The following is a 12001-nucleotide window of genomic DNA, read 5'->3' as shown; positions in this document are numbered from 1 at the left end:
GGAGGAGGGGTATACAATATACAGGAAAGACAGAGCAGAGAGAAGGGGAGGGGGGTATACAATATACAGGAAAGAGAGAGCAGAGAGAAGGGGAGGGGGGGGGGTATACAATATACAGGAAAGAGAGAGAAGGGGAGGAGGGGTATACAATATACAGGAAAGAGAGAGAAGGGGAGGAGGGGTATACAATATACAGGAAAGACAGAGCAGAGAGAAGGGGAGGGGGGGGGGTATACAATATACAGGAAAGAGAGAGAAGGGGAGGAGGGGTATACAATATACAGGAAAGAGAGCAGAGAGAAGGGGAGGGGGGGTATACAATATACATATCTGGTAAATTTGAGTCGATACTTATAACGAATCTTTATGAAAAACACCAAAATAACGTGAAAAATTGTGAAAAAAATGCATTTTTCCAACTTTGAAACTTTTCCTCTTATACAGAAAATGGTTATACCACATAAATTATATATTAACCCCTTAGGGACCGGGCCTGTTTGGCCTTAATGACCAGGCTCAATTTTCAAAATCTGACCTGTCTCACTTTATGCGCTTATAGCTCAGTGATGCTGTAACGTATGCTAGCGATTTTGAGATTGTTTTTTCGTAACATACGGTACTTTATGTTAGTGGCCAAATTTTGACACTGTCTTGTGTATTTTTTGTGAAAAACATCAAAATATAATGAAAAATTTGAAAATTTTGCACTTTACGAACTTTGAAATTCTTTGCTTCTAAAAAAAAAAAAAGGCACATGACAAAAATTAGTTTTTAAGTCACATGTCCGATATGTCCTCTTTATTCTGGCTTCATTTCGTAACATATTTCACTTTTTTAGGGTGTTACGGGGCTTAGAAATATATCAGAAAATTATCAAATTTTCATGAAATTTCCAAAACTGATTTTTTTAGGGACCAGTTCTTTTTTTAAAGTTGATTTAGGAGGCTTTTATACTGGAAACCCCCATAATGACCCCATTTTGGAAACTAGACACCTTAAAGAATTAATCTAGGGGTATAATGAGCATTTTAACCCTACAGGGGCTGGAGGAAAGTATTCACAATTAGGCCGGAAAAAAATGGAAAATAGAAGTTTTCCAATAATATATTTGTTAAGATTTAAGTATCTCATTTTCATAATAAACATGAGAGAAAGTGCACCCCAAATTTTGTAACGCAGGTTCTCCTGAGTACAACAGTACCCCATATGTGGGCGTAAACCACTGTATGGGCACACAGCCGGGCTCAGAAGGAAGGAGCGCCTATTAGCTTTTCCAGTTCAGATTTTGCTGAAGAAGTTTCCGAGCGCCAGGTGTGTTTGCAGCGCCCCTGTAGTGTCCGCAGAATAGAACCCCCCCAAAAGTCACCCCATTTTGGAAAGTGCACCCCTCAAAGAATACATCTTGGGGGTGTGGTGACCATTTTGACCCCACAGGTATTAGAGGAAAGTATACAAAACTAGACCGTAAAAATTAAAAAAATGTAACATAATTTGTTTGTTAACATGTTTGTTTAGTTTGAAATTTCTCAATTTCACAAGGAACAGGGGAGAAAAAGCACCCCCAAATTTGTAACGGAGGTTCTCCTGAGTACAATGGTACCCCATATGTGGGCATAAACCACTGTGTGGGCACACAGCAGGGCTCAGAAGGAAAGGAGTGTCATTTTAGTTACAGGCAATATGTGGGTGTTTACTGGTTATCTGGGGTGGCAACAGGCAATCTGGTGTGGTTATGGGCTATCTGGGGTGGTCACGGGCAATCTGGGGGTGTTTACGGGCAATCTGGGGGTGTTTACTGGCTGTATGGGGTGGTTATGGGCAATCTTGTGGTGTTTACTGGCTATATGGGGTGGTTATGGGCAATCTTGTGGTGTTTACTGGCTATCTAGGGGTGGTGACGGGCAATCTGGGGTGGTTATGGGCTATCTGGGGTGGATACGGGCAATCTGGGGAGATTACGGATAATCTGGGGAGATTACAGGCAATCTAGGGTGGTTACAGGCAATCTGGGGTGGTTACAGGTAATCTGGGGTGGTTCCGGGTAATCTGGGGTGGTTCCGGGTAATCTGGGGTGGTTCCGGGTAATCTGGGGTGGTTACGGGTAATCTGGGGTGGTTACGGGTAATCCGGGGTGGTTACGGGTAATCTGGGGTGGTTCCAGGTAATCCGGGGTGGTTACGGGTAATCCAGGGCACTTGACTTTGGTGACAGGTGTAAAAAAGTGCCGGCACCATTTGGAACAAGCGATCAGTGGTATATAGTATATACCGCTGATCACTTGTACTGGGACCACACCGGGTGGTCCCTGATCATTGCCCCGTGGAGAGAATGAAGCTTTGATCATTTTTAGGAATCCATCACTGTGAACAGAGTCTGTTCACAGAGATGGCGGCGGCCATCTTGGATCAGATGGCCGCCCTGGGAGGGGAGGGTCAGTGACCAGGTCACTAGGGTTAATTCTGGGGACAGGGGGGGACATGTTCTCATCTCCTCTCACTGTGGATTCACTGTGAGAAGAGATGAAAGCGTTCAGCTGCGCTGGCAATGTCTGTTACCGGTGGCCGCCGTTATACTGGTAATAACGGCGATCGCTGGTGAGGGGACTGGCCGGGACTGACCCCACACTCTGCCCCAACCCCTCAGCGACCTTCGGTAGCTGAGAGGAGGGGGCTGCGGGCATTACCGGCGCCGCCGCACTATTCTGCGCCATCGCCATAAAGAGCTGATGGCAGCAGAATAGAGCCCATTAGTGATCGCCGTAATAGTCCGTATGGGCGGTCACCAATAACATAATACACGTATTCTCTGGGTCACTACGGTTACGGCGATACCACATTTGTGTAGGTTTTTTTAACTATTATCACTTTGGCGCAATAGAAACTATCTTCCTAGCAAAAACCCACAAAAACTGTCGCCGCATTGCAAGATCCATAGCGTTCTCATCTTTTGCGCGACAGAGCTGGTTTCGGGCTTATTTTATGCGGGAAGATCTGTAGTTTCTATTGATTCCAAGTTTTATATGTATATGACTTTTTGATCTCTTTTATGACGTATTTTCTAAAGTGGATTGATAAAATACAGCTATTCTGGTACTGGTTTTTTTTTTATTTATTTTTTTACAGCGTGTGTCGTGCGATATAATTATTGATATAGTTTTATACATTGGGTCGTTACGGACGTGGCGATACCAAATATGTATAGGTTTGTGTTTTTGATCACTTTTATGTAACGTTTTATTGGGTATAGGGAATGTAATGCATTTTTATTATGGGGGGGGGCTGTCTTGTGTTTGGTGCACACTTTTTTTCACTTTTTTTTACTTTTACACTAGTGTACATTACTGTACACTAGTGTAAAATTCTTTGATCACTGATACAATACATTGCAGTACCTGATGTACTGCAATGTATTGTATCATGCCTCATGCTGACAGGCAATAGCCGCGGCCACCCCTGTCAGCATCAGGCATTTCCATGGTGACCCCGGGGACCTTCATTAGGACCCCGGGATCACCATGGAGACATCGGGACCCCGGACGGCGCCGTGGGACATCGCGATCACGTAAGTGGACCTGCGGCGCCGTCCGGGATCCACCGGGACCAGTTAGATGCCGCTGTCATGGTTTGACAGCGGCATTTAATGGGTTAAACTGCCGTAGCGGAGAATCCTTCACTCCGGGCAGTTACAGGAGGGAGTCAGCGGTCACACTGGCCACTGATCACCCGTCCTGCAGCCACTGCCGGCCGGTAATTTATTCCGATACGCCCGCCGTGAAAAGGCAGCATGGCGGTCACTAAGGGGTTAAATAACATTAGCAACATGTCTACTTTATGGTGGCGGCTTTTATTAAACGATCTTTCATTTTTTAGACAATAGAAAGCGTAAAACATTAGCAGCAAATTTTCTGTAAAATTTCAAAATCAGATATTATTAGGGACCTGTTCAGGTTTAAAGAGTATTTGAGGGGCCTGTATGTTAGAAAGCCCCACAAAGCACCCCATTTCAGAAACTGCACCCCCCAAACTCTGCAAAAGCAGATCCAGAAAGTTTTTTTAACCCTTTAGGGGAGTCACAGAAATAAAAGCTAATTGTGTAAGAAATTTTAAAATTTTATTTTCTGTGCAGAGATTTTATTTTAATCCAATATTTTTCATAATGATAAACCTATTACCAGAGAAATGCACCCCAATATTGATTGCCCCGTTTCTGCAGTTTATAGAAATACCCCATATGTGGCCCTATTGCGCTATTTGACACAACCACAAGCCTCAGATATAAAGGAGCGCCCAGGGAATTTCAACGCCTCCGTTATATTTGGTCATTTCTGTTATATACATGTGTAATATGACTAAAATTAATTGACATCAAAAACAATGTTTTACATTTTCTAATACTCCTTTTTCTCTCTTATAGAAACAAGCTGTCTTTCGGTGGAACAGAGTGGGACACTTGCCTGGTTGACGTCTTGGCCAATATTTACTTATTTTTCGGACTTACTATGTTTACATGTCCATTCACACGGTGCGTTTGTGACTGAGGCAATGATGCGGTTTCCTGGTTCATGAACTGGATGTGCCGGCATAAGTTCTTCGGCTATACTACAATCCCTGGGATAAGGCCTCGATGGGAATGGGGACACCCCTGGACTGCCCGGGGGTGACATAGGTCCGAGGGCGCAGCCCTATGCAGGAACCCGCCCTCTTTTTGGACTATGTTCCTTGGCCACTATGATTCCAACAGTGTGACTGAAGAAATGCCGTTTACTTACAAGGGGTTAATCCCCTGCATAGTCCGGCTTGAACGTCTGGTTTCCATGGATATCCGCGAAGCCACCCTGCTGAATTACGTAGAGGGTTACGTCACATGTCACATGATGCCTCTGCGCCTATCCGACCCTGCCACGTTCTTCCATCTGGTCGGTCCCAATTGGCGCATGCGCTACTATTTTCACTACAAGCCAAGGCTGTGAGACCTCCATACGCCTCGTGCATATGTTTATGAGGTAACCGTACATAGTGTACAGGTGGATGGGGAGATGTTTCCGGTCTCTTCCTGAGGTAACCGTACATAGTATACAGGTGGATGGGGAGATGTTTCCGGTCTCTTCCTGAGGTAACCGTACATAGTGTACAGGTGGATGGGGAGATGTTTCCGGTCTCTTCCTGAGGTAACCGTACATAGTATACAGGTGGATGGGGAGATGTTTCCGGTCTCTTCCTGAGGTAACCGTACATAGTGTACAGGTGGATGGGGAGATGTTTCAGGTCTCTTCCTGAGGTAACCGTACATAGTATACAGGTGGAGGGGGAGATGTTTCCGGTCTCTTCCTGAGGTAACCGTACATAGTGTACAGGTGGATGGGGAGATGTTTCCGGTCTCTTCCTGAGGTAACCGTACATAGTATACAGGTGGATGGGGAGATGTTTCCGGTCTCTTCCTGAGGTAACCGTACATAGTATACAGGTGGATGGGGAGATGTTTCCAGTCTCTTCCTGAGGTAACCGTACATAGTGTACAGGTGGATGGGGAGATGTTTCCGGTCTCTTCCTGAGGTAACCGTACATAGTGTACAGGGGAATGGGGAGATGTTTCCGGTCTCTTCCTGAGGTAACCGTACATAGTGTACAGGGGGATGGGGAGATGTTTCCGGTCTCTTCCTGAGGTAACCGTACATAGTGTACAGGGGAATGGGGAGATGTTTCCGGTCTCTTCCTGAGGTAACCGTACATAGTATACAGGTGGAGGGGGAGATGTTTCCGGTCTCTTCCTGAGGTAACCGTACATAGTATACAGGTGGATGGGGAGATGTTTCCGGTCTCTTCCTGAGGTAACCGTACATAGTGTACAGGAGGATGGGGAGATGTTTCCGGTCTCTTCCTGAGGTAACCGTACATAGTGTACAGGAGGATGGGGAGATGTTTCCGGTCTCTTCCTGAGGTAACCGTACATAGTATACAGGTGGATGGGGAGATGCTTCCGGTCTCTTCCTGAGGTAACCGTACATAGTATACAGGTGGAGGGGGAGATGTTTCCGGTCTCTTCCTGAGGTAACCGTACATAGTGTACAGGTGGAGGGGGAGATGTTTCCGGTCTCTTCCTGAGGTAACCGTACATAGTATACAGGTGGATGGAGGAGATGTGTCCGGTCTCTTCCTGAGGTAACCGTACATAGTATATAGGTGGATGGGGAGATGTTTCCGGTCTCTTCCTGAGGTAACCGTACATAGTGTACAGGGGAATGGGGAGATGTTTCCGGTCTCTTCCTGAGGTAACCGTACATAGTATACAGGTGGAGGCAGGGGTGATTCTAGCCTCTCTGCTGCCCGAGGCGAACTATAGAATGACGCCCCCCCCCCCCCCCCGTCAATCCGCCCACATTATAATCCACTACTGCCCCCCCCCCCCCCACTGCTGTCCCCAATAAACATAATGTTTGGTCCCTTGCTGCACAGAGGATGTCAGGAGAGGAGGAGGCTGACTTTATAGGAGAGGTCCCAGCAGCACAGAGGATGTCACGAGAGGAGGGGGCTAATCCTATAGGAGAGGTCCCAGCAGCACAGAGGATGTCAGGAGATGAGGGTGCTAATCCTATAGGAGAGGTCCCAGCAGCACAGAGGATGTCAGGAGAGGAGGGTGCTAATCCTATAGGAGAAGTCCCAGCAGCACAGAGGATATCAGGAGAGGAGGGTGCTGATCTTTTAGGAGATGGTCCCCCTCTTCCCCCCTTATAGATGGTCCCCCTCTTCCCCCCTTATAGATGGTCCCCCTCTTCCCCCCCTTATAGATGGTCCCCTCTCCCTTATAGATGGTCCCCCTCTCCCCCCCTTATAGATGGTCCCCCTCTCCCCCCTCCCTTATAGATGGTCCCCCTCTCCCCCCTCCCTTATAGATGGTCCCCCTCTTCCCCCCTTATAGATGGTCCCCCTCTTCCCCCCCCCTTATAGTTGGTCCCCCTCTTCCCTCTCTCCCCCCCTTATAGATGGTCCCCCTCTCCCCCCCCTTATAGATGGTCCCCCTCTTTCCCCCCCCTTATAGATGGTCCCCCTCTTCCCTCTCTCCCCCTCCCTTATAGATGGTCCCCTTTCCCTTATAGATGGTCCCCCCCTCCCTTATAGATGCCCCCTTATAGATGGTCCCCCTCTGCCCCCCCCTTATAGATGGTCCCCCTCTGCCCTCTCCCCCTTATACATGGTCCCCCTCTTCCCCCCCCTTATAGACGGTCCCCCTCCCGCCCCTCCCTTATAGATGGTCCCCCCCTTATAGATGGTCCCCCTCTTTCCCCCCTCCCTTATAGATGGCCCCCCCTTATAGATGGTCCCCCTCTTTCCCCCCTCCCTTATAGATGGCCACCCCCTATAGATGGTCCCCCTCTTCCCTCTCCCCCTCCCTTATAGATGGTCCCCCCCCCTTATAGATCGTCCCCCTCTTTCCCCCCTCCCTTATAGATCGTCCCCCTCTTTCCCCCCTCCCTTATAGATGGTCCCCTTCCCCCCCCCTACCTTATAGATGGTCCCCCTCTTTCCCCCCTCCCTTATAGATGGTCCCCCCCCCCCCTGCACAGCAGATAAAACAAAAACAAAAAACAGCACACAACTCACCTGCCCTCCGTTCCCCCGTCGAGCCTCTCTGGTCTGGTCCCGGCTGATGTGCGGCTGCCGGAGGTGTCCCGTCCTGTCCCCGGCAGCGCGCGCATCACAGAGCTCCCCGTGCGCCTGTGGCTGTGACTTCCGGCGCACGGGGAGCTCTCTGATGCGCGCGCTGCCGGGGACAGGACGGGACACCCCGGGCAGCCGCACATCAGCCGGGGGACTAAGGCTGCATTCCCACGTTCCGTCATCCTGACGGATCACGGACGTGGAATGCATGTACTGGAGCCCCCCCGCCCCCGGGCAGTATCTGTAATGAGATGCTGTGAGCGGGGGGGACTGTATTCATAAGCGCCGCGCTGTAGTATCAGCACCGCGCGGCTGATTTAGTACAGCGCGGCGCTTATGAATACAGTCTCCCCCGCTCACAGCATCTCATTACAGATACTGCCCGGGGGCGGGGGGGCTCCAGTACATGGTACAGTCAGGGCCGTTTTAATACATTGGTGGGCCCAGTGCACAGCCCTCAAGAGTGGGCCCCCCCTTACCTTTCTGCACATTGTATAATGTACTGAATTTGCCCCCACACTGTATCAAGAGCCCCAATATATACAGTAGTTACCTTATAACACTATTTCCACCATTCAGTGATTACATATTACATAAAAACTGCACTAAACAAAACAGAAAGATATCACCAATGATACCATTACATAATACCGCCATACCATGACCCCTATCAGTACAAGCCTATAACAGAGTGCAGTTACATCCAGTGACTCACCGGGGGCGTCTTCTCCGATCAGAGTCTGTCACCTTTTCTTTTTCTCTCCATCCAGCGTGGGCCACCTTGAAGTCTTCTCCTGGCTGTGAATCTTCTCTCCAGAATCTGCCAGACAAATATTTTAGGCTCCAACACATACAGTAGTTAGGTCCCTTGTACCCCTATACAGTAGTTACACCCCTCTGTACTCCTACATAGTTACACCCCTCTGTGCCTCCATAGTTTTAAGGTGTCCCTGTAGTATATAGACCCTCATGTGCTCCTCCAGTTATATACAGCCCTCCTGTGCGCTCCCCCATTAGTATATAGCCCCCCTGTGCACTCTCCCCAGTAGTATATAGCCCCCTGTGCTCACCCACAATAGTATATAGCCCCCCTGTGCTCTCCCCCAATAGTATATAGCCCCCCTATGCTCTCCCACAATAGTATATAGCCCCCCTGTGCTCTCCCACAATAGTATATAGCCCCCCTGTGCTCTCCCACAATAGTATATAGCCCCCTGTGCTCTCCCCCAATAGTATATAGCCCCCCTGTGCTCTCCCACAATAGTATATAGCCCCCCTGTGCTCTCCCACAATAGTATATAGCCCCCCTGTGCTCTCCCACAATAGTATATAGCCCCCCTGTGCTCTTCCCCAATAGTATATAGCCCCCCTGTGCTCCCCCTCAATAGTATATAGCCCCCCTGTGCTCTCCATAATATATAGCCCCCTGTGCTCTCCCCCATAGTATATAGACCCCTGTGCTCCCCAATAGTATATAGCTCCCCTGTGCTCCCCAATAGTATATAGCCCCTGTGCTCCCCAATAGTATATAGCTAACCTGTGCTCCCCAATAGTATATAACCCCCTGTGCTCCCCCATAGTATATAGCCCCCTGTGCTCCCCTTTAGTATATAGCCCCCTGTGCTCCCCAGTAGTATATAGCCCCCTGTGCTCCCCATAGTATATAGCTCCCCTGTGCTCCCCCATAGTATATAGCTCCCCTGTGCTCCCCCATAGTATATAGCCCCCTGTGCTCCCCCAAAGTATATAGCTCCCCTGTGCTCCCCCATAGTATATAGCTCCCCTGTGCTCCCCAATAGTATATAGCCCCCTGTGCTTCCCAATAGTATATAGCTCCCCTGTGCTCCCCAATAGTATATAGCTCCCCTGTGCTCCCCCATAGTGTATAGCCCCCTGTGCTCCCCCATAGTATATAGCCCCCTGTGCTCCCCCATAGTATATAGCCCCCTGTGCTCCCCCATAGTATATAGCCCCCTGTGCTCCCCAATAGTATATAGCCCCCGTTCTCCCCCATAGTGTATAGCCCCCTGTGCTCCCCCATAGTATATAGCTCCCCTGTGCTCCCCCATAGTATATAGCCCCCTGTGCTCCCCCATAGTATATAGCCCCCTGTGCTCCCCCATAGTATATAGCCCCCTGTGCTCCCCCAAAGTATATAGCTCCCCTGTGCTCCCCCATAGTATATAGCCCCCTGTGCCCTCCCCCATAGTATATAGCTCCCCTGTGCTCCCCCATAGTATATAGCCCCCTGTGCTCCCCCAAAGTATATAGCCCCCCTGTGCTCTCCCCAATAGTATATAGCTCCCCTGTGCTCCCCAATAGTATATAGCCCCCTGTGCTTCCCAATAGTATATAGCTCCCCTGTGCTCCCCAATAGTATATAGCTCCCCTGTGCTCCCCCATAGTGTATAGCCCCCTGTGCTCCCCCATAGTATATAGCTCCTCTGTGCTCCCCCATAGTATATAGCCCCCTGTGCTCCCCCATAGTATATAGCCCCCTGTGCTCCCCAATAGTATATAGCCCCCGTTCTCCCCCATAGTATATAGCCCCCTGTGCTCCCCAATAGTATATAGCCCCCGTTCTCCCCCATAGTATATAGCCCCCCTGTGCTCCCTGATAGTATATAGCTCCCCCATAGTATATAGCTCCCCTGTGCTCCCCCATAGTATATAGCCCCCCTGTGCTCCCCAATAGTATATAGCCCCCGTTCTCCCCCATAGTATATAGCCCCCTGTTCTCCCCCATAGTATATAGCCCCCCCTGTGCTCCCCCATAGTATATAGCTCCCCCTGCTATATAACATTGAAAAAAACAAACACTGTTACTCACCTGGGTCCACGCGTTCCTCTTCTCTTCCCTCCTGTGGCCGCACTTCCTCCGGTCACAAGAGGCTGCACTCCCCTTACCCTCGCGCCGACGCTCCAGTGACGTCGGGCGCTAGAGGGAGAGCGCGGCCTCTTGTGACCGCAGGAAGTGCGGCCACAAGAGTGAGTGACTGACAGGGAGGGAGCCAATGGCTCTCTCTCTGTCAGTGTCGCTGCTGCTGCAGCGCTGAAGCGCCGCAGCAGCAGCGGACGGGGGCAGCGGCGAACACCGGGGCCCTGCAGGGGGCGCCATGGAGGGGTAAGTAGATTACCCATCCATGGCACTTCCCCCTGACAGGCTGGTGGCCGGAGCCCTGTGCGACCGCATTGGTCGCACATAGCAACGGCCGGCCTGCTCGGGGGGGGCCCCTTTAACCAGTGGGCCCGGTGCACGTGCACCATGTGCCCTCTGGTTAAAGCGGCCCTGGGTACAGTCAGTGGCGGATTATAATGTGGGCGGCCGCCCGAACCGCTCATATTATAATCTGCCACTGAATGCCGCCCCCATGAAGATAGCTGGTGGCGCCGCCTGAGGCAGACGATTCAGGTCGCCTCATCATTGCGGCGCCCCTGGGTGGAGGGGGAGATGTTTCCGGTCTCTTCCTGAGGTAACGGTACATAGTATACAGGTGGATGGGGAGATGCGTCCGGTCTCTTCCTGAGGTAACCGTACATAGTATACAGGTGGATGGGGAGATGTTTCCGGTCTCTTCCTGAGGTAACCGCACATAGTGTACAGGTGGATGGGGAGATGTTTCCGGTCTCTTCCTGAGGTAACCGTACATAGTATACAGGGGGATGGGGAGATGTTTCCGGTCTCTTCCTGAGGTAACGGTACATAGTATACAGGTGGATGGGGAGATGTTTCCGGTCTCTTCCTGAGGTAACCGTACATAGTGTACAGGTGGAGGGGGAGATGTTTCCGGTCTCTTCCTGAGGTAACCGTACATAGTGTACAGGGGGATGGGGAGATGTTTCCGGTCTCTTGCTGAGGTAACCGTACATAGTGTACAGGTGGATGGGGAGATGTTTCCGGTCTCTTCCTGAGGTAACCGTACATAGTGTACAGGTGGATGGGGAGATGTTTCCGGTCTCTTCCTGAGATAATTGTACAAAGTGTACAAGGCAATGGGGAGATGCGTCCGGTCTCTTCCTGAGGTAACCGTACATAGTGTACAGGTGGATGGGGAGATGTTTCCGGTCTCTTCCTGAGGTAACGGTACATAGTGTACAGGTGGATGGGGAGATGTTTCCGGTCTCTTCCTGAGGTAACCGTACATAGTATACAGGTGGAGGGGGAGATGTTTCCGGTCTCTTCCTGAGGTAACCGTACATAGTGTACAGGTGGAGGGGGGAGATGTTTCCGGTCTCTTCCTGAGGTAACCGTACATAGTATACAGGTGGAGGGGGAGATGTTTCCGGTCTCTTCCTGAGGTAACCGTACATAGTGTACAGGTGGATGGGGAGATGTTTCCGGTCTC

This window comes from Dendropsophus ebraccatus, chromosome 2, assembly GCF_027789765.1.
Source record: "Dendropsophus ebraccatus isolate aDenEbr1 chromosome 2, aDenEbr1.pat, whole genome shotgun sequence".
Taxonomy (NCBI): domain Eukaryota; kingdom Metazoa; phylum Chordata; class Amphibia; order Anura; family Hylidae; genus Dendropsophus; species Dendropsophus ebraccatus.
Note: the sequence above shows the minus strand (reverse complement) of the source record.